The following is a 24,179-nucleotide window of genomic DNA, read 5'->3' as shown; positions in this document are numbered from 1 at the left end:
TTCATCACATTCCTACTTTATCCTTCAGCCTCTTGGCGTTTTGAGTCATTGGGCGATATGGTACTGCTTCGCGGAACTGCTCGACGACACGCCGACTACTCCATTTCATCGCCAACTTGATATTTTCCTTGAAGGCTCAGCACATTAGAACAAAAGGCGATCTCCAGGACGATCGGTGATCTTCAATCCTTCATTTCTTCATTCTTTCCAGTCGTCTTGTTCCTTTTTACCAAGTAGTGTCCATGCTTTGCTTCAAACTCCAAATACCTGAAACTTAAGGACTTACATCAGATATTGAGACAAAATATGCATTTGAGGACACTAATTCTATCAAAATATAGCCCTAAATGAGTCCAATTTGTGGACTCATCAACACTCCAAACTTAAATGGCTCAACGTGCCTATTTTCAACCCAACTTTTCGAATTCAACCCCGTAACCCCCGAAAACAAAAATCAAAGCCTACACTAGTACAATTAAGGTAGGACCCATAGCACCCAAACACAACCCTTTGAATTTTAATCCACTTTAAGGCGTACAATTATGGGAATTCAGCAGTCACCACTACTCGAGCAAGATTATCAAATTAAATCATGCATGTAAACAATCTAATCCTATCAGGCAGGATCAGAACACTTCAACAAGATCAGGCTATTGTAAATGAGTATAATTTTTGATAAAATAAACTCGGGGCATAGAAAACCAACTTTTTGTGCTGATAAAGAGAAAATTGAAACGCTAGGCTATAATGTAATTGAATTCTGAGAACAAATCAACACTAAAAGTACTCTAAAAATGCAAAATATAGGAACTAGCATGCGGATGTGATTTTGGGAAGATAAAAAGTGAGGGAAAGTGAACGAGGTTGAAACTTTTAAACCTTTGGTGATATATAACCGTCCAGTTCGCATCCATTTGGCGACATTAGTAACGTTTTCCTACTTTTACAGGACCTTCAGTTGCTTTAGGGTCCAAAGGCGGACAACATCGGGATCGCTGACCTGTTCGGCGATTCGCTGAATGGAACTTTTAATTCGCCAAATGCAACTTCCACATACTCTCCACACTTTAACATGTACATTCAACACACCATTAGTTTTAAAACAAAAAGAAAGCAATAAAGGGTTTTGCGTTGCCTCCCAAACAGCGCCTTAGTTAACATCGTGGCACGACTCACCTCCATGCTCAAGTTCCACTAGTGTGGTTTGCCTCAATTTCATCAGGCAACCCCTTTTCGGATCTTTATAGCTCTCATTTAGGACTTTGTCCACTTGGGACCCTAGTAGATGAATAAGCATGACATGGGAGGTTGACATCTGGTTCAATAGCAATACATTCTCCCTGAGTTTCTCCAATACCATGTCCTGCGTATTGGCTTTCCGGAGAAGGAGCGTGAGCATTGCTTCAGTTTGTCCATCCCCCTTATTCTTTGATTTTCTTCGTTCATGGGGAGGGACATAGCGGTCTTTCTTGACGCACCGGACGTCAAGTTCTCTAACCTTTTTGGCCAACTCATCCATCTGAGTCATCAGTGCAGCCATCATGAAGTCCATTTCTACTTCTTGGTTTTTCTCGGCCATGTGATCAAGTAGTTGGACTACTATCACATATCATTGTTTTGCAATGCCACCCGGAATGAGTTAATCTGCCAACACCTTGTTTCCGGGACCAATACTTCTGTAGAAACAGTCAAGGAGGACTCTATCGGGAATTTCATGATTTGGGCATTGAGTTATCAGTTCTTTAAACCTTGCCCATGTCTCATGGATCCGTTGACCTTCCAATTGTTTGAAGGTTAGGATGTGATCCCTGAACAACATTACTTCAAATGGAGGAAACCCCATTAGCTCGTGAGTACTGCTCGACCTACTCACTTCCTGTGTTTTGAAGCTCAAAACAACAAAACAAAACTAAAAATTAAGTTAGTAAACTACAACTAAGAAGAACTAAAATTTTACTAAACTAAAAATTCACAAATAACACCACTGCCCGACAATGGCACCATTTTGATGTTCGACGTAATCAACTGACACTATTTTGGTTCAAGTGCCAACGATCGCGTGTAGTGATATAACCCAACCAAGGGTTGGGATCATTCCCACAGGGAGTGGTTTCGAAAATTACTAGAAAAATAAAAATTAGTTCTAATCAGTCATAACTATAAACATTATCGAATACAAACATACTAAATCTAATGGGTGACCCAAGCGTCAATTATCAATGGGGGTTTGTATTACTTAACAACTAAAAAGAGCAAATATATAAGGAAACTAGATAGGGAGATGATATTCTTTGGATGTGATAGGAATACGGGATAAACTAGACTATTGGGTACATGCTTTTGATAGTAAATTGTTGAACATTTGTGACTAGGTTAGACTATAGTGGGGGTAAATTCTCTCTCGAGCAACTTATCTCAAATCATCTCGGTTTCTCTCGAACAATGAGTTGCCGCATTAAGCACAGCCTCCGCATTACCCCATTCACTCTCTCGAGCTGAACCCATGTCGACCCAATACCACCGGCTATCAATTTAGTAGTCTTAGGTTTACTACCTCTCTGTTGAGCAAGCCAATAATACTGAGATGAAATCGTATTTGCAACTATAATCCCATTTATTTCATACGCAACTACTAAACAAAATCACATTTAAACAACAAATAAACCATCAACAAGCAAGACCCAACAGATAATTTAGCCCATATTCACAAAATCACACCCCAAGAATTAGGGTTGTAGCTAGACATGTAAAAGAAAAAAAAATTATACCGGTATCAGTTTCCATCAACTAGGTATGAAGAATTAAGTCTTAAAACACGTCAAGAGTGAAGAATCTTTGAGACCCATGTCCAATTTCTTGGAGTTGAAACCCTTTGAATCTTCAAGGTCTTAGAACAAAGTCTCCAAAATCCTCTAAAACTTAGACACTCTCAAAAACTGTAAAAAGTTTGAATGATAGAAGTGATACCTAGCTAGAAATTTAAAACAATTATTTATAGTATTTTAAAATTTGTGCTACGGAGGACCATTCGGCGCAGTTAGTTGGGATCACCGATTACATTAGTTGAGGACACTAATTCTATCAAAATATAGCCCTAAATGAGTCCAATTTGTGGACTCATCACTTAGTATTATTCCCCATGGAGTACATTACATTAGTTCATTATGGGATAAAGGATTTCTACTAGATACCCTGCCTCAACTCCCGGATGAGTATCCACCCCAAACCGAACATTCACTAAAATGGAATATAGGGATTGTTACTAGATACTCTGCCTCAACTCCCGAATGAATATCCATTCCATCCCAACATTTATTCATTGGAAAGCTCATAGATTCAAAGATGAGAATAGACTTTCACCTTAGAACCCCCTTAATGTTAGAAAGTCCTTTCACAATCGGTCATTAACATTCATTATAGTACCATTGAGAATAGCCTTTCAATAGACTCAACATTCATTAATATTATCATTGAACGTCATTCATTAGTCATTCATGAGTGTGTGTGTGAGTATGTGAGAATAGCCTTTCACATATACCCTCATCATTCATACAATTGCCTTCTAAACATGATTATAACTCATTCATAAGGATCACACACATAATTCTCATCATATTCATACATTAACCATTCATTCATTTTTAAGTGTCAAATTGAGAATAGCCTTTCGATAATAACACATTTACATTTTAGACAAGATCATCATTCTATCATTGAAATCCCATGCATATCCTTCACATAACATTCATATATAAAACATCATGATAATACTTCAATTACTCAAAATATGCCTTCAAGGCCATGATCACAATGTACATAATAAGTAAACACCTCCACCTTTCAGGTGGATCAATATACAAAGTAAGTAAACACCTTCGCCTTTCAAGTGGATCAATAGCTCAAGCATAATTCTAACTCAACATAAAATTAGGTCATCACTTGCCCTTTCAAGGACATTATCATAAGTCACCAACAAACCTTTAACTAATACAATTTGGCATGAATAGTGATTCAATTCAACAATCTAAATCAATTTAGGTATAATCCATCAACATTCATTCATGATCATCAAACCCACTTCAAAAGGTACAATTTAGGAATTGAGAGAATTCAAGGGTTCATAGAGTATTTTCATCATAAATCATCACTTAAACACTAATACAATCATAACTTGTGATTAGAAACCATTTGAAAATGTTTGATGAAAGAACCCATGAGATTGAGTGAAAACCTAGATTTGCATGATTGGAAATCTTCTTTGAATTGGCTCCTAGAATGAAAAATTAGACAAGGATCAAGACCACCATACCTTGCTATTGATTCCCCACGAAAATTGAAGAAGAAACACCTTCAAAATCCCCAACCCTAGCTTGAACTTAACCTTGATCTCCATTGGAGTTTCTATAGAGAAGACTTTAGGAGGGGAGGGATTTTGATTCGAGGAATTTGAATAATGAAATCTAAAATAGGTTTTAACACTTTTAATACTCTTAAAATACATAAATAAACCCAAAATAACCGTTCACCAACTAATAAAGACATGGGGTGAATTTACCAATTCACCCCCACCAAGGCCGACCAAACCAGAATTACACGTTCAAATGATGCCCACAAAACCATGAACCGTGGTATATTGACGCCTCATCCTGGTCATCTATGGTTTGTGGCTATAGCTTGCATTTGAATACCATGACCTACGGAGGACATCCACGGGGCGTGGATGGACCTACGGGGCGTGGTCCCCTTTCGTAGGTCACCAGGTCATTGGCAACAATCAAGTTTCCTTGGGGTCTTGGAGGTTAAGCTTAGGGTCCTCCTCAAGGACCCTTAGGGTGGTCCTTGGGGAGTCGTACCGTGACGTTTAACCCCTAAACCCCTCAACCATGGCTCGGGACAACATACAACAACATCAAACACCCTCAAACTTCACACCAAACTCAAAAACACATATGTTAGGCTCTAGTTTTAGTAGTTCATTTTTAGGGTCGTTACATTACCCCCCACTTAGGAACATTCATCCTCGAATGACACTTTAAACATATTAAGGGGTTAACGACTCCAATAAGCAGCCTAACAAGCATGCAACATTAAACACAATGTACAAAGCCAGAAGGAAACCTCAACTCCACATCAAACAAACTCAATGCAATACAAGCAAGTAGGAACTACATCTACAAACTCATTATGCACGAAACTTCAACATTTCTCATTTCATTGGAGGAACTTCCTTCTCCAAATCACATCATGCTCATCATAACATCATTAGACACATTATGCAATTCTTCATAAAAGCACATTTAGGCATGTTCAACATTTAACCTCATGAAACATATAGACAACTCATACTAAATGCACAATAACATGAGGAACATAAGTCATGATAACTCATTTTCTCATTCAAACAAGAATTCAATTGAAACATGCATAACATAAGTTGACCATAGAAACACAATATCACACATGACTCCACAACGTGAAACAAGCCAAAAAGGAACTCTTTGTCTTAGGCTTCAATAGGCACATAAAAAAAGAGGTAAAGATATCTGAACTCTCAACAACGTTATTACTCAACATAACATCCCTCACTTAGGAGAAGACCCAACTAAGGCTCATCATGAACCAAACATGGGAACCTTAACAAGACATTCACAACCATAAGGAACTATCAACAAACCAGTGCTTTTAAACTAGGAAGGTCCTTATTAAGCAACTCTTTCTCACAATCAACCTTACCACAACACTCAAGGTCTCATAGGAGTCTACCACACCGGGCCTTAACTCCTCAAACTCACTACACCTCTTAAGATGAGAAAATCAACCTAACCTAAATCATGAACATCAAAGACACTCAAAGACCTTACCATCTAGGCACATTATCCCCCACTTGGGAGAAACCTTATACTAGCTCTTTCAAACTTCACTTCTATCCATTCTAAGGTCGAAATAAAACATCACTACACCTTCATACTCATCACACCTAGGCACTTCTAAAACATAACATTTCATCCACTCTTTCAATATACCTCGTAACTCATCTTGACTAATTCGGATTCTACCAACAACACATATAACCATAAAGCAACCCATTCACACTAAAGTGAACATCACTAAATTCTATCTCAAATCTATCAAGTCACATGGCCATAGTTGGCATCACAACCAACCTTTCCTCTCCCTCAACCCTTGTAACATAAACCTTTCAATTGGTCATACTCTAAAGACCATCACATAAGGAACAAGAGACAGACATTATACAGCTAAACTCTATGGCACAACTTGAAGAATGAAGAAGTGAAACTTTCTTAACACCCAATAGCCTCCTATTCATAATGTGGGGCACTTCACATTATGAACAAGACTCTACTAGATGTGGTTTGAGACAACCTAAGACCATTCCAAAATCTTTAGCTCTGATACCATGTTTGTCACGACCCGGGGGTACACCCCGGATGCAACACGGCGTACTCGACCTCGAAGGGTCTAATACAAGCCTCATAGCATTCTTGAACATAACAACATAGGAAAATAGAGAAGAATTAAAAACTTTCATTTACAATCGAAGATATTTTCATTACAAGCAAGCGGAACACTTTCTAGACTATATATACTATGTCTGAAACCTACTAATACTTTAAATACAATATTGGGACTCAGCCCATACAAAAGCTTTAACATAAACTAAAAGAAATAAAGGAACAAAGTGGGTATTGTCCTCGAGACTGTGAGGACTCACCAAGTCTTCATCTTCAAGCACCTTAGGAACGTACTCCTCAAGCATAGAAAACCAATATCTCCAAACCCTACACTTTGGTAAAAAGGTAGAAGAAATATGGGTTAGCACAACAGATGTACTAAGTATGGAAGCCATGCAAAAATCATGCTTAAAACGGACAATTTCTTTTATAGTTATGATATATGCCATTTTGATAAAAACCTTCATGAACATAAACATAAGAGGCATAATATTCAACCACAACCAACATACAAGTCATTTACCACATTAGAACATAATCATCTTCTAAACATTTACCTTCATATTAAGCCTTCAACCCCAAGTAACCCTCAAGCTATACTTTGTGCAATGTATGGATAGCGTCCCGTACCACCATCCACACCAAAGTACCACCTTAAGGTCACCAAAAGTGAACTTACCATTCAACCTTTCCACCTTTACACAATAAAGCATATAAGAGACTTAAACAATACATAACTCACAGCATCACATTAAAAAGAACATCTAAGACAACTCTAAGTCATTTTTTTGCAATGTGCAAGTAGCATACCATACTACTACTCACACTAAGTACTCATTTGAAGTCACCATAGACAAGGCACATTCATACTCAACTAAGTCATAACAAGGAAGTAACTCATAATACAATCCAAGTATAACATGCATCTTCACATTAAACATATAAGTCAACCTTCTTGATTAACTTCATTACATTAAGAGCACCTTCATTCATTTTGACATTATATCAACATTCTTCATTAACATTATCATAAGAGCCCATTCATTTCATTTAACATTATAAAGGAACACAACATGACCTCTCTCAAAGCCTACTTGTGCAATGCATATATTGAGTCCCATACCACCACCCACACTAAGTAGTGCATTCTTAAAAATCCATAATTCATTAACATTCTTTGTGGGGGTAATCCTAAACTGACATATACCATGTGAGCAATTCATGGAATCCCGGTGTCACCCTCACCGGATAAGGGATTCCTACTTGCCTAAGGTAGGACTATCGTTTGTTTAGCCATAACAAAAATCCACTTGCTAGACTTATATGGGCAGATAGTTATGGGATAGGGAGATCTCTACTAGATACCCCACATCAACTCAAGGATTAACATCCATCTCAAGAGATTTCTACTAAGTACCCCGCCTCAACTCACGGATGAGCATCCATCTCAAACCGTATCCTCTCGATGCTTAGCATTATTCCCCACAAAGTACATTACATTCATTATATTAGTCCATTATGGAACAAATGATTGCTACTAGTTACCCCCGCCTCAACTCCCAGATGGGCATCCATCCCAAACCCAACATTCACCAAAATGGGATATAGGGATTGTTACTAGATACTCTGCCTCAACTCCCAGATGAGTATCCATACCATCCCAACATTCATTCATTGGAAAGCTCATAGATTCAAACATGAGGATAGCCTTTCACCTAAGAACCCCTTTAATGTGAGACAGTCCTTTAACAACAAGTCATTAACATTCATTAGAGTACCATTGACAATAGCCTTTCAATAGACTCAACATTCATTAACATTATCATTCATTAGTCATTCATGAGTATGTGTGTGAGTATGTGAAAATAGCATCTCACATATAGCCTCATCATTCATACAATTGCCTTCTAAACAAGATTATAACTAATTTATAAGGATCACACACATATAATTCTCATCATATTCAGACAATAACCATTCATTCATTTTTAAGAGAGTCATAAATAGCCTTTAGATAATAACACATTTACATTCTAAACAAGATCATCAATCTATCATTGAAATCCCATGCATATTCTTCACATCACATTCATATATATAACATCATGATAATACTTTAATTACTCACACTATGCCTTCAAGGCCAATATCACAATGTACATAATAAGTAAACACCTCCACCTTTCAAGTGAATTAATATACAAAGTAAGTAAATACCTCCACCTTTCAAATGGATCAATAGCTCAAGCATAATTCTATCTCAACATGAAATTAGGTCATCACTTGCCCTTTCAAGGCCATGATCATAAGTCACCAACAAACCTTTAACTAATACAATGTGGCATGAATAGTAATTCAATTCAACAATCTAAATCAATTTAGGTATAATCCATCAACATTCATTCATGGTCGTCAAACCCACTTCAAAAGGTTCAATTTAGGAATTGAGAGAATTCATGGGTTCATAGAGTATTTTCATCATAAATCATCAATTAAACACTAATACAATCATAATTTGTCATTAGAAACTATTTGAAAATGTTTGATGAAAGAACCCATGAGATTGACTGAAAACCTAGATTTGCATGATTTTAAATCTTCTTTGAATTGACTCCTTGAATGGAAAATTACACAAGGATCAAGACCACCATACCTTGCTATTTATTCCCCACGAAAATTGATGAAGAAACACCTTGAAATCCCTAACCCTAGCTTGAACTTGACCTTGATCTCCAATGGAGTTTCTAGAGAGAAGACTTTAGGAGGGGAGGGGTTTTGATCCGGGGAATTTGAATAATGAAATCTAAAATAGGTTTTAACACTTTTAATACTCTTAAAATACCTAAATAAACCCAAAAAACCGTCCACCAACTAATAAAGACTTGGGGTGAATCGAATTCACCCCCACCAAGGCCGAACCAAACAAGAATTGCAGGTTCAAACGACGCCCAACAAACCACGGAACGTGGTCTGGTTGACGCCTCATACTGGTCATCCGTGTTTGGTGGTTGTGGCTTGCATTTGAGGGCCATGACCTACGGAGGCCATCCACGGGGCGTGGATGGACCTACGGGGCGTGGTCCCCTTCCGTAGGTCACCAAGTCCTTGGCAACAATCAAGTTTCCTTGGGGTCTTGGGGGTTAAGCTTAGGGTCCTCCTCAAGGACCCTTAGGGTGGTCCTTGGGGTGTCGTACCTTGATGTTTAACCCCTAAACCCCTCAACCATGGATCGGGACAACATACAACAACATCAAACACCCTAAAACTTCACACCAAACTCAAACACACACACGTTAGGCTCTAGTTTCACTAGTTCATTTTTAGGGTCGTTATTGTTGGGGTTGATCCCACTAGGAGCGATACAAGTTAGAATTCAATTATGAAGTTATAAACGTGGTCTAATAAATTGTAGGAATAGAAATTATCAAATCATTTATATAAATCAAAGAGGTTAACAAGGAATGTCAGATGGGGAAATTAGGTTTTTTCAATTAACAACTACAACAATTGAGAAAATAGGGGAGTAGATAAGTATAGAGGGATTCTCGGGGATGTGATCGATTATAGGCTAATTTTGCTATATGGGTAATTGTAATTTACTAAAAATTGATGAATCTTAGTAGGTAGGCTAGACTATAGATGCAACAACTTTCTGTCGAACAACTATTACGATTCAAGCGAGTTCCCTCGAACATCGACAAGCCTAACAATAAAAATAGGTCATACCTCAAATCATCTACTCTCTCGATCTAGAAGGTATGATCGAATAAAGATTCACTCTCTCGAGCTAAACCGGCAACAACCCAATCAGTACAATCATCAATCGATGACCTTCGTTCTAGAACTTCTTTCTCAAGCAAGCCCAGAACACTAAGCTAGAATTGCATTTGCAATTACAATTCATGTGTTAATACATAACTATCAATCAAACACACTTTAAAACAATATTTAAATTTGTAAACGACAATACCCATAAGCTAATTAGAACAAATAATCATACGATCACACCCCAAGAATTGGGGTTTTAGCCACACATTATAAAAAGGAAGAAACGATTACCAATTATGTTATCCATGAACTGGGTAATGGTTCCCAAATCTCTACAATGCTTCAAATCATAAAAATTTAAAAACCCACTTGAAAACTCTACTTAAAAACTCTAAAAATTAGACTTTAGGATTAAAAACTCAAGGTGAAACTCTCAGAATACTTGTTTAGAATCTTGGACTTTCAGAATTCTCCACCCACACTAAAAGTCTTTTGAAAATTTACATTTATACTCTTCAAAATTTGCAGCTTGTAGACTTATCGGAGGAGTTAGTTGAGCATCACCAACCAGGTCGGTGATGCACCTAGTGTCGTGTTTCCTCACCGTCTTGTTTTGCCTCTTTAACATCAGAGTTTTGTGACTTAAGGCGATCAAGATTGAAGTCATCGATCCATTCAGTGGTTCACCAACTGTCCATTTCCGTAGCAAAGTTGGTTTTACCCCAAGGCTGGCACTCCGAAACTTTTGGCGAGGTGAAGAGCCACTCGGCGATTCACCGAGTGGTCTTGGAGATCACCAGGATTGTCTTTCTTCAACTTTTTTGGCTATTTTGCTCCTTCCTGCCCGATAATATCCTTGCCTTGCTTCTTCGCCTTCATTGCTGCAAATCAAAACTTTAACATCAATTTAGAGAATTAATTAAGCATTGAGGCAATAAAACTATGGAAACAAAGCCCTAAATGAGTCAAAATCCCTGACTCATCAAGTTTTTAGTCCAAACTATCCAAGGCCAGGTGGGAGTCAAGATTGGAATAGGGATTGTGATGATGGTTGGAAAGACAGAGATAGGGAATGGTGTGACCGTGGTACGAATAGAAGGGATCGGTATGGATATAAAGAACGATTTGTGCCTCCCCATGAGGGTCAAAAGCCAAAAGAGCCACGGGCTGATTTTGAAAATTTCACACCGAATATATGTTTACTCGTATTCTCAACAAAGTGGAAGGATCGGACAAAGTACTATAGAAAATGAAAGATGATATATCTTCTCTGAACCAAATGTTGACGTCACACTCGGTGTCTATTAAGCTGCTGGAAACACAGATGGGTCAAATCTCATCTCATTTTAATCCAAGGCCAAAATTAGGTTTACTGAGTGATACCATGGTTAACCAAAAGAATGAATCTTGAAAGTGTGTCTTCCTCGTGCCACAACGTTAAATAAGGCGCTTCGTGGGAGGGAAACCAAGTTTTAGTTTATGTTATTTGAATAACAGTTGTTGGATGTGCAGGTTGAAAAATTAGATATTTTGGGAGAAATGGGCAATTGGGCAAGCTCATGACTCATTAGGCGAATCACTGAGTGGGTTGGCGAGCCCAATGTGGATCACTTTTTTGGAAAAACAAAAGGTTGGTGCTCTGGTAACTTCGTCTTGCAAAGTTCCAATCGGCGAATCACCGAATGGGTCAGCGACATAAATAGACATCGGCAATCGAGGTGCGAACTAAAGAGTCAAAAGGCTTCCAACCATTTTAAATTCAAAACTCCTATTTATTTTGCATTTTTCAACCCTTGCCCTGTTTTAATTTCATTTTAGATTGTAGTTTGTGTGAAGTTTTTGCATGGGTGCCGTTTCGTGGTTTAAATTCGTTGCATGTTTTCATATTTTCCCATGTTTCTTATTTATCTACTTTTGAGGTTGGTGTCCTGAATTTGTTTTGATTTCTTGCCATATCCTAAGAATGTTAGTGTAGTTGTTAGATTGAATGTATGCCCTTGTGTGATTATCTGATTAGTTATTATTGTTGGGTAAATCGAGCATGTTCAATTTTCGGCTTGTTTAAGTTTGAATTCCATGTTTAAATTGCTTCTAAATGTGGGTGCATGGTTACATCATGTTGGGTTTGGTGTGGGTTAAGTCTACGTAACTCGAATTGCACCGAATAATTGAATCTGTCCAATTATAGATTGGGTGACGTCATTCTTAAGGGAAAGCAATGAAGTCTATCCTTGAAGTATGAGGACTCACCAAAGCTTGGAAATCAATCAAATCAGCCACTAGCCAAGAAACTGAGCACCCTGAATATCGGACCCTACATTTAGGAAAAATGTAGGTAAGAGTATGCGTTAGTACAAAATAATGTACCAAGTATGATAACCATACATAAAACATTTAAATCATGCTTAAGGGACATATCATTTCATGACATGCAATTGACCGAGCTAAAACATAATCTGACAGAGTTATAAAACATAAGTCATAAATCATGGTCAATGCAAGCTAACTTCATCTTTAAAATCTTGGAACTCATATGTGATACTACTTGAAGTAACCTTAGCTCATTCTTAGTTGTGGGGAATTAGCCTTAACCGAAATTGAGACCATGTGAACTATAACATGGAATCTAGTGTCTACCCCACACCGAAAAGGGGTGCTGAAGGTAGAACCTTGAACGTCTAGCTTAAGTGGATCCATTACCTAATCAATCTATGGGGGAACATAGTTATGGGATAAGAAGATTGCTACTAGAAACCTGGCCTCTACTACGGGGGAGCTTCCATCTATTGCTTTAGAAACCCGACTTCTACTACGGGAGTGCTTCCATCTCACTATCAATATTCACTGGGTGCTAAGCATAAATTCCCATGGAATAGTCATTTCTTACTTTACTTCATTACTCATGAAAAGGTGTCGTTGGCCAACCAATTAAAGCTAGTTTCATTATGATAGCTCCTAGTCTTTGATTCAATTAGGTGAGAAAGACTTTCAACCCAAGAAATATTTCTACGTAATAAAACCTTTCACATCATGCAAGTATGTGTTTTAGTAAGAATATACTTTCACAACACAACATCATCATTGGTATTTTACTCTCAAAGAACCTTTTAAACATTTGCATAGATTTCATTAACAATGCATAAGTCTATAATTTACCGTTTGAGGTCAAAACCCACTTTCAATCATAAACTCTTAGAAAACATGGGTTAGATATGGAATTAATCATAAATACATGTAAAGCTTGCAATACATGGTCAATTTCATAAAACTCTTCCTTGAAGATCAAAATCCCACATCATATGATTCATAACTTCAAAACATGGGGATTACATGGTTCATGTGGAAATCATCATAAAATCATCATGTATAATCAATTCATGCATAATAGATCATAATTCATTCATTTAAATCAATAATGAAAGGAACCCATGCTAATTGAAGAAAATTCAAACTCAATTGGGGAATTCTACCATTTGAAATAAAGGAATTTGGGAGCTCCATGGATGGAAGGAATCCATGGATGAAAACTATCAAACCTTGAATCCAAATGCTAGCCTTCAATGGAGGAATTGGAACCTTAGCTTGAAACCCTAGGTGAATCCTTCTCTTCTTCTTCAAGTTTCTAGAGAGAGAATATTTGGAGAGGAATTTTGTTTCTTTTTGTAAAATTTGAAGAATGAAATAAATGGGTTAATTTTGGGGTTGAAAAAGCTTATATAGGGGTCCTAAACATAAGTAAAATGACATAGTATAGGAACTACTTAATTAGGATAAGACCCAACTGCCCCTGAGTTAACTGTCACCTGTCACAGACCTACCAACAGAAGGACCATGGTTTGACCCACTGCCCGTCTTGGTCGATCGTGGTTGGTGGTCAGAAAATTTTGTCCTAACCTACAGTTCCTGGATCACGAGGCATGGACCCACGTATGGACCGTAGGTCCAACTGTGGTCCATGTCATGGAAAATTTTGGGTGGCCAATCCACGGATCCCACTACGGTCCATGGTTCAACCCACGGGCTGTGGTTGGCCACCGTGGATTCCACCTTGAAAATGCTGAAATTTTATATATGGTGCCTTCTTTCGGATTCGGGGGTGTTACATGTCACTTTTTTGTTTCTTGCGAGAAGGTCCAGTCATGGATTCTGATCGACCCACCCTCTAGGATTCGGGTTCACCTATGAGATGGTAAGCTACATCTTAGTTTATTGTCGGTTATAAATTTATTAAATAAAATTACTTTTAAATTCATTTAAATAACTTGCTTGTATGCAAGATTCATCAAATCAAGTTGTAGAAGGAAAGTGGCGAGAAAAAAATTAAAATATGATTAATCACAGTAATCTAATCTTAATTATATGAAACCAATCTTTATTAGAAAAATAATTATAGTCTCATATACCTTCAAAATTTAATGTCAAAAAATTCCTATAAATTTCTACATTTTTTCCCTCAACATTGTAAATTTTCATCAAACACATGTCTCTACAAGTACTATTATTAATACGACTACCTACTCTACCCCTGTTCAAGGCCCCCGAAAGAGTAAGAAGACTATCACCCAGTTTGAGCAACTGTCCAAGATGTTAGTGCTTCCATTTGCATTCGCTCTTGCACATATTTTTCCATATTGGATGAAGGAAATAGTCCTACATGTCGAGAAAGGGAACATGCATCATTTTTAATTATGGGATGTTACTGAAGAGAACAACCCTAAAAATGATGAAGGCACTTATGTTGTGAAGATGAAGTCATGTAAGGAATATACAATAGTTTGTTCGGATTTGTTCGAAAATCGTGGATTGAGTTGTGGTGATGAGATTGAACTCTGTTGGGATACTAATTCGAATAATTTTAAATTCAAGTTAATTAATTGGGATCTTATTTTGTTAAATCATATGACGATTTTTGAGAGGAGATCAAATGATTTTTATAATTATATCTGAAATAAGTAAAAATATTTAAATTTTATTGTTTTTCTTTTCCTATTTCTTTCATTCAATCTCCTCTCAAAAATCATCATAATATTTAAAAAAATAAGATTCTAATTAATTAAATTGAATTTAAAATTGTTCGAATTAATAACCCAACAAAGTTCAATCTCATCACCACAACTCAATCCACAATTTTCGACAAATTCGCACAAACTATTGCATATTCCTTACATGGCTTCATCTTCACAACATAAGCGCCTTCATCATTTTTAGGATTGTTCTCTTTAGTAACATCCCGTAATTTAAAACGATACATGTCCCTTTATCGACAAGTTGGACCATTTCCTTCATCCAATGTGGAAAAACATGTGCAAGAAAGAATGCAAATGGAAGCACTAACATCTTGGTCAGTTGCTCAAACTGGATGATAGTATTCTTAATCTTTCTGGGACCTTGAACAGGGGCAGAGTGGGTTGTTGTATTCATAATAGTAATAGTAGAGAAATGTGTTTGATGAAAATTTACAATGTTGAAGGAAAAAAGGTAGGAATTTATAGGAATTTTTTGGCATTAAATTTGGAAGGTATATGACACTATAATTACTTTTCTAATAAATATTTGTTTCATATATTTAATATTAGATTACTGTGATTAATAATATTTTATTTTTTTCTCATCACTTTCCTTCTACAACTTGATTTGATGAAACTTGCATACAAGCAAGTTGTTTAAATGTATTTACAAGTAATTTTATTTAATAAATTTATAACAGACAATAAATAATCAATTATAATAAATCAATTTACATTAAAATTAATTATATTTGAAGCGTATCACGTATACAAGTTGGTAATTCTATGAAAAGATAATTCTTCTCTTAGTGTATTTTTTATTAATAATAGGGAAAGTTTTCAAATATATCATCAAACTATTAGAAATGACTCATCTATGACATCCGTTAAGAGTTTAGCACATTCATGTCATCATTGTTATAAAACATGTTCATTTATATCATTATATTTAATTGTGATTTTGTAAAAACAGTTTTGCCACATGGCAACTTGTTAGAGTTCCACCAAAAAATTTGACCCAATAAAAAAATAACTCACCCCACTCTATTATTTTCCCAACATGGACCGAAACTAACTCATTGGATCTGGCATAGATCTACTTGTTGCTAATAGATCTATTAGGGTATTGTTGTGATAGATAACTCTTGTATAAAGTTCATCAATATATGAGCTCATTAGTTTATCCCCCATCCATCTGAATGATTGGTGTCAACTCATAAGGAAGAATCAGTGATAAACTCAAAATCATCCATTCTCGCTCTATATTTGTTTGAATAAAATGCTTACCCAATTTCACACATCTAACCACAAAGTCATTTCTTATTCAGACTTTTCAATTTTTCCATTCATTTTCTGTGTGCCCTTGTTCCCACAATTATTCCCATTCTACCAACGAATTTCCATTCACAAGTAACATTTGAAGAAATTTTGAATACATTGACTTGACATGAGCATTGTTATGGGGAATTGATATTTAATTTATATAACAAGAGCAATGTTAGGATATTTTACTGATAATTAATTGCATTTACCAAAAAAAAAAAACATATAGGAATAGTTGGGCAAAAGATTTTGTTGATTATTTTTAAAAAATGAATGATATTTTGATATATTATTCGCATCTGACTACACGATTAAAAAGTTTTCATTACTTTCTTAAACTTCATATCTTCCTAAATTAAAACACATAAGAAAAAATGACATAGTAACATGACATTCAGATTTTTATATCTGAAATAAAGTAATAATATTTAAATTTTATTATTTTTCTTTTCCTATTTCTTTGAATGTCATGTGACTCTGTCGTTTTATTTTAGGTGTTTTAATTTAACAATATATGAAGTTTAAGAAAGTAATGAAAACTTTTGAATAGTGCAGTCAGTTGTGTATAATATATCAAAATATCATTCATTTTATTTCAAGATCAACAAAATCTTTTGCCCAACTGTTCCTATATGCCCTTTTTTATAAATGCAATTAAGTATTACTAAAATATCCTAACATTGCTCCTGTTATATAAATTACATATCAATCCTCCATAAAGATGCTCATGTCAAGTCAATGTATTCACAATTTCTTCAATTGCTACTTGTGAATGAAAACTTGTTGGAATAATGGGAATAATTAAATAAAGAAGGGCATACAAAAACTGAATGAGAATATTGAAAAGTCTGAATAAGAAATGACTTTTTCGTTAGATCCGTGAAATTGGATAAGCATTTTATTCAAAAAAAAATATATAGAGCAAGAATGGATGATTTTGTGTTTATCACCAGTTCTTCCTTATGAATTGAGACCGATCATTCAGATAGATGGGGGTAAACTAATGAGCTATGATATTGATGAGCTTTTTACAAGAGTTATCTATCACAACAATATCCTTATAGATCTATTAACAACAAGTAGATCTATGCCAGGTTCAATGAGTTAGTTTCGGTCCAAGTTGGGGAAAATAATAGATTGTGGATGAGTCGTTATTTTTTTATTGGGTCCAATTTTTTTTGTGGACCTCTAACAAGAGGTCATGTTGGCAAAATAGTTTTTACAAAATCAATATTAAAAATAATGATTTAAATGAACATGTTTTATAACAACGATGACATAAATGTTCCAAACTCTAAACAAGTGTCATAGATGAGTCGTTTCTAATAGTTTGATGGCATATTTGAACATTTTCTCTATTACTCAAAATAAGTACTTTAAGAGAAGAATTCTTTTTTAATAGAATTACCAACTTGTATATGTGATACGGTTCAAATGTAATTAATATTAATGTATTTTGATTTATTATAACTGATTATTTATTGTCTATTATAAATTTATTAAATAAAATTACTTGTAATTACAGTAAAATAATTTGCTTGTATGCAAGATTCATCAAATCAAGTTGTAGAAGGAAAGTGACGCGAAAACATTAAAATATGATTAATCACATTAATCCTGGGGATATCATATGATGTTTACTTCTATTGTATAGTTTGGGTATAGTAGGGCCTTGTCTCTATAGTGCTTATTTCACTCGTAGAGGATATTATGGATACAATATTGGGTTTCTTTTGTAGGTTTCAATCTTCAGCCCATAGGTTTGGCATGTATATATATGTTTGTGTAACTATGTATGTCTTCAGTAGCGGCCTCGTCGGCTAGGTAGTACTTCATTATTTTTTGCTTGTCTACCATTTTTATATGGTTTATTGTTATTCAGGTCATAAACACAATGGTCTATGGTTTCTATTTCATATGTTGTGCTACCCGATCTTTTGGGCCCGTGATGAGTCAGGAATTTCGACTCATTTAGGGCTTAATATTCAGGAAATTGATGTCATCAATGCTTATTTTATGCTCATAACTCATGTTAAAATGTTAATATGCAGTAATAATGGCAAAAGAGCAACGCAAGGACATTACGAGGAAAATAGGAAAAAAAAAGTTGAAGGAAAGCAAAGCTGGTACTCGCCAAAGCCATTCGATGAGTCACCGAGTAGACCTTTAGCAAGCCCAAACTTTCATCATGCTAGCCCATGGACATGAAAAACTTGGCGAGCAAAATAGTAATTGGGTGATGACTCAAAGAGATCGGCGATCCCGATCTCAATCGCCAAAAGTTGCATAAAAGAGATGGTGAGAAGCCAAACCAAGAAGGTGAGAAGAGGAACACTCGGCGTATCACCGACCAGTTTAGCGAGGCCAACTAACTTCGCCGAGTGGACTCCGTGCCGAAACTCTAGGAATGTATAAATGCAATTTTCAAAAGAAGAGAGTGAGCTCCCAAATTGTTCACTTGTGGGTTTTTGATCTTTTACATTATAGAACATTGTTTTTACATTTTTGAGCAAGGATTTAGAGATTTTGAGATATTTAGCTTTAATATGAGAATTTGGATACTTGCGGATCATTGTCAAATCTGATAGAAAACTTTGTTGGTAACCATTACTTGTTCTTTACTATGTTTTGCTAAAACCCCCATTCTTGGGGGTGTGATTATGTAGTTGATTGCATTAATTAGCTAATGGGTGTAATTAGTTACTGATTTTCTTGTTTTTTTGAAGTGGGTTCAATGAATAGTTCATGTTTTAATTGAGGAATTGTAGTTGCGATTGCAATTCTAGTTCAGTACTCGATCCTTGAGAAAGTATTAGTTGATGACTGTATTGATTTCATTTTTACGAATCTCGCTTGAGAAAGTTGTTTGAGTGAAATCTTACAAATCTAGCTTGAAAAAGTATATTGATTAAGGTAATGGGTTGTTAGATTGTGTTTTACCTGTTGAGGTTCGAGAGAACTCACTTGAATCGCAATAGTTGATTGATAAATGGCTATTGCACTCAAAACCTAGCCTACTCACTGATATTCAACATCTTTGAGTAACTCATAATCACCCATTATGCGAAATTTGCATTCAATTTATCACACTCACAAGAAACCTTCTCTATTTTCTTACTTCCGATTTTAGTAGTCGTAAAACGGTTACATGAATCCCCCCATTTGACATTAATTGTCAAAACCTTGTGATTTATTTTAATGTTGCGAAATTGGTACCTCTACAAACAATTATAAGACAATTTCACTGCGTAATCAAATTCTTTACTGTGTCTCTCAATGTGCGATCGACCCCAACTCTTAGTTGGGTTTATACTTGTTAACAACTGCCTACACTTAGAATCAGATAAAGTGTAGTTGAGCGTTATAAAAAATGGTGCCACTGCCGGGAAGTGGTGTTTATAATTCTTTTATTGAAGTTTAGTCGTGAACTAATTTTGTTATAATTAAATTATCTTATTTTTGTTCTTTGTTGGCTGCTCTTAAACAAGTGAAGATATGAGTGTTAATGGGAGGAATGCTAGCAAACTTGGGAACAACAATGACATCGGGAATTTGTATGATGTCAATGCGGATCAGTTGGGTAGTGTGGGTGCTATCAAATTGCCTTCGACTGTGGGCAATGCGGTGTTGACCAGCACTATGTTGCAGCTGTTGCAAATGAAGGATCTCTTTAGAGGACTTGCTCATGAGGACCCTCACGACCATATCCAATCTTTATGGATGTGTTTGGGCCATTTTCTTTCAATAACATCACTCAGTATTAAGTTAGACTTTGTTTATTTCCCTTTTGTGTAAAAGGGGAAGCAACGAAGTGGTTGGCCGATTTACCAAAGGAATCACTCACTTCTTGGGAGGAGCTCACTGATGCATTTTATGTAATATTTTTTCCCTCCCTAGAAGATGGTGAAGTTGAGGGTTAGTATTCTGAACTTCAAGCGAGTGGAAGGTGAATCTATTTACGAGACATGGTTGAAGTTCCACAAGTTACTGCTCCAATGTCAAACTCACGGACTACCGAACAATGTGTTGTTACAATATTTTTACCGGAGCCTCCACTCAGTCAACAAATATGTGGTAGACCAACTCATTCTAGGAGGAATCATGCAACAATTGTTTGACATATCATCTACAATTCTTGATGCAATGACAAAAATCAATCATACTTGGTACACTACCTAGATCTACTATGTCTTATGTTACTCCATTAATTTCGGGGAAGTTATGCATAGTAGCAGAGTCATTAGATCGACCCTTTATTGTATCTAAACCAATTGGTGAGTCTATTATTGCCAGGAGAGTCTATCGAGGTTGCACGGTAGAAATTATCAATCGTCAGACCTCTGTAGACCTCGTAGAGTTAGAGATGGTAAATTTCAACGTTATTATGGGATGGACTGGTTAGCGTCTTGTTATGCTAATGTTGAATGTCGGACAAAGATTGTTAGATTCCACTTTCTAGGAGAGGTAGTTCGTGAATGGAAAGGCGATACAGCAACACTGAAAGGTAGGTTTATTTCCTATCTTAAGGCGAGGAGGATGATCACTAGGGTTGTATTTATCATCTTGTTCACGTTCATGATATAGATGCAGAACCATCGACTCTTCAATCTATTTCGGTAGTTAATGAGTTTCTAGATGTATTTCCAGACGAGCTCCCTTGTATCCCTCTTATAGAATGGCTCCTGCTGAGCTAAAGGAGTTGAAAGATCAGCTTGCTGGATAAAGGCTTTATTAGGCATAGTGCTTCACCATGGGGTGCGCCATTGTTATTCGTAAGGAAGACAGATGGATCACTAAGAATATGTATCGATTACCGACAGCTGAATAAGGCGACTATAAAGAATAAGTATCCCCTTCTGAGGATCAATGACTTTTCTTATCAGTTACAAGGTGTTGAGTGCTTCTCAAAGATTGATTTAAGATCAGGGTACCACAAGATATGTGTTCGGGAGAATGACGTTCCAAAGACAGCTTTTAGAACAGATATGGACACTTTGTAGTTCTTGGTAATTGTCTTTTGGATTAACTAGTGCCCTAGCAGTGTTCATGGACCTGATGAATAGTATATTCAGGCCGTATCTAGATTTGTTTTTGATTGAATTTCTTGATGATATTTTGGTGTATTCACGTTCAAAAGATAAGCATGCAAATCATCTGCGAACAGTCCTTCAGGTTTTTCGAGACCGAGAAGTTTATGCAAAGTTCTCCAAGTGAGAGTTCTGGTTGGAATTTGTAGCTTTCTTAGGCCATATTGTATCAGATGCAGGCATTGTGGTTGATACACAAAAGATTGAAGCCGTAAAGACTTGGCCCAGACCCATGACTCTGACTGAGGTTCATAGTTTTTTAGGGTTAGTTGGGTACTACTAAAGGTTTGTAGAGGGGTTTTCTTCACTTTCAGTACCATTAACGAAGCTGACTCAAAAAGCAGCTAAGTTCCAGTGGACTGAGGCTTGCGAGCATAGTTTCCAGGAGTTGAAGGACAGGTTGACATCAACACCAGTTCTAGCATTGCCAGAGGGTTCAGAAAGCTATGCGGTATACTGTGATGCTTCTGGTGTTGGGTTGGGATGTGTTCTAATGTAACATGGTAAGGTTATCGCATATTCTTCAAGGCAGTGGAGAAACCATGAGAAGAACTATCTGACCCACGATTTAGAGTTGGCTGCAGTTGTGCATGCGTTAAAGATTTGGAGACATTATTTATATGGCATTCATGTTGACATCTTCACAGATCATAAAAGCCTTCAATATATCTTTAGACAGAAGGAGTTAAATGTAACGACCCTAAAAACAAACTAGTGAAACTAGAGCTTGACGTGTGTTCATTTGTGTTCATCTTTAGTTTTGATGGTGTTTCATGTTGTCCCGAGTCATGGATGAGGTGTTTAGGGGTTGAACGTCAAGGTACGACTCTCGAAGGACCACCCTAAGGGTCCTTGAGGAGGACTCCAAGTCTAACCCACAAAACCCCTTGAATCAAGTGAGTTTACCAACTTAGGGTGACCTACGAATGGGGTTCACGCCCCGTAGGTCCATCCACGGTTCGTGGATGGCCTCTGTAGGTCATGAGCCCCAAAACCATGTCTCAGTTCCAAGCCACGGATTGACAGCACGAGCCTTCAACCAATCCACGATCCGTGGATTGGATCCATGGATGGGAACTGTTTTCCTGGTGCAAGTTCGGCCAATTGAGGGGTGAATTGGTAAATTCACCCCAAGTCCTTATTAATGTGTGTATGGTTATTTTAAGAATTTAAACATAATTTAAGTTTATTAAAACATTAATATCCTAATTTAGAATTCATTCTTCAAAATTTCCCTAAAACAAAACCCTTCCCTCCCAAAGAGTTCTCTCAAGAACTCCATTGGAGATCAAGGACAAGTTCTATATAGGGTTGGGGATTTCAAGGTGTTTCTACTTCAATTTCGTGGGATTCTTCAAGTATAAGGTATGGCGATCCTTTATCTAGGGTTAGTTTTCACCATAGAGTCAACTCCAAAGATGTTTTCAAGGTTTTCAAGTTTCACCAAACACCTAGATTTCACTTAATCTCATGGGTTCTTACATCAAACATTTTTTCAATTGATAAACTATGATTAGTTTGATGTTAAATTGATGATTTTAAGGTGAAAAACTCTATGAACCCATGATTTCTCTAAATTCCTAAATTTGGCCTTATGAAGTAGGTTTGTTGATTATGAATGAATGATGATGGATTTATGTGTAGATTGATTTAGATTGTTGATTTGTATCATTATCTATGTCTAATTATGGTGAATTATTGGTGAATTGAGGATTTGTGATCATAGCCTTGAAAGGGCAAGTTTGACCTAATTTCATGTTAATGTAGACTTGAACTTGAATTGTTGATCCACTTGAAACGTGGAGGTGCTTACTTACTAAGTATATTGTGATCATGGCCTTGAAGGTATGGTTTGATGAATTGAAGTATTATCATGTTAGTGTATATGTGAATGTATAAGGTGAAGAATCATATGTGATTCAAGGATAGAATGATGAACATGTATTCAATATGTTTGTGTTAGTATTGAAAGGCTGTTTCTCAATTTGACACTCAGGAATGTTGATGATGCAATGCGAAGAGTTTCTATAATGTAAAGTTGTATCTTGGTTTGGTAGACTTAGGTGACCTCTCCTTGATAAATGAAAGTTATATTGAATGTGATCTCTTGACTTGGTAGGCTTAGGCATCCTTCTCTTGAGTAATGAATGTATCTTGACTTTATGTCTTAATGTCTTGAGTTGGTAGACCTAGTGTGGGAAGCCTCTTCATAAATGAATGAATGAATGATTGTCTTGAATTGGTAGACCTAACGTTGGTAGCCTTTTTATAAATGACTAATGAGGTATTTTAGACTATGACTTGAACCGGTAGACCTAAAGTTGGTGGCCCTTCATAGTGAGACTAGAACCCAATGTGAATATGAAACCTTGAAGTGGTAGACCTAATGGTGGTGGCCTCCTTCTTGTGTGAAATTATGAACCTAGATATGGTAGACCTAATGGTGGTGGCTCTCTCTAGGAAGATCAATGAGCTATCCTTAATGAACCTAAAAATGGTAGACCTATTGGTGGTGTCCCTTC

This window comes from Solanum tuberosum, unplaced genomic scaffold (genome assembly GCF_000226075.1).
Source record: "Solanum tuberosum cultivar DM 1-3 516 R44 unplaced genomic scaffold, SolTub_3.0 scf00057, whole genome shotgun sequence".
Taxonomy (NCBI): domain Eukaryota; kingdom Viridiplantae; phylum Streptophyta; class Magnoliopsida; order Solanales; family Solanaceae; genus Solanum; species Solanum tuberosum.
Note: the sequence above shows the minus strand (reverse complement) of the source record.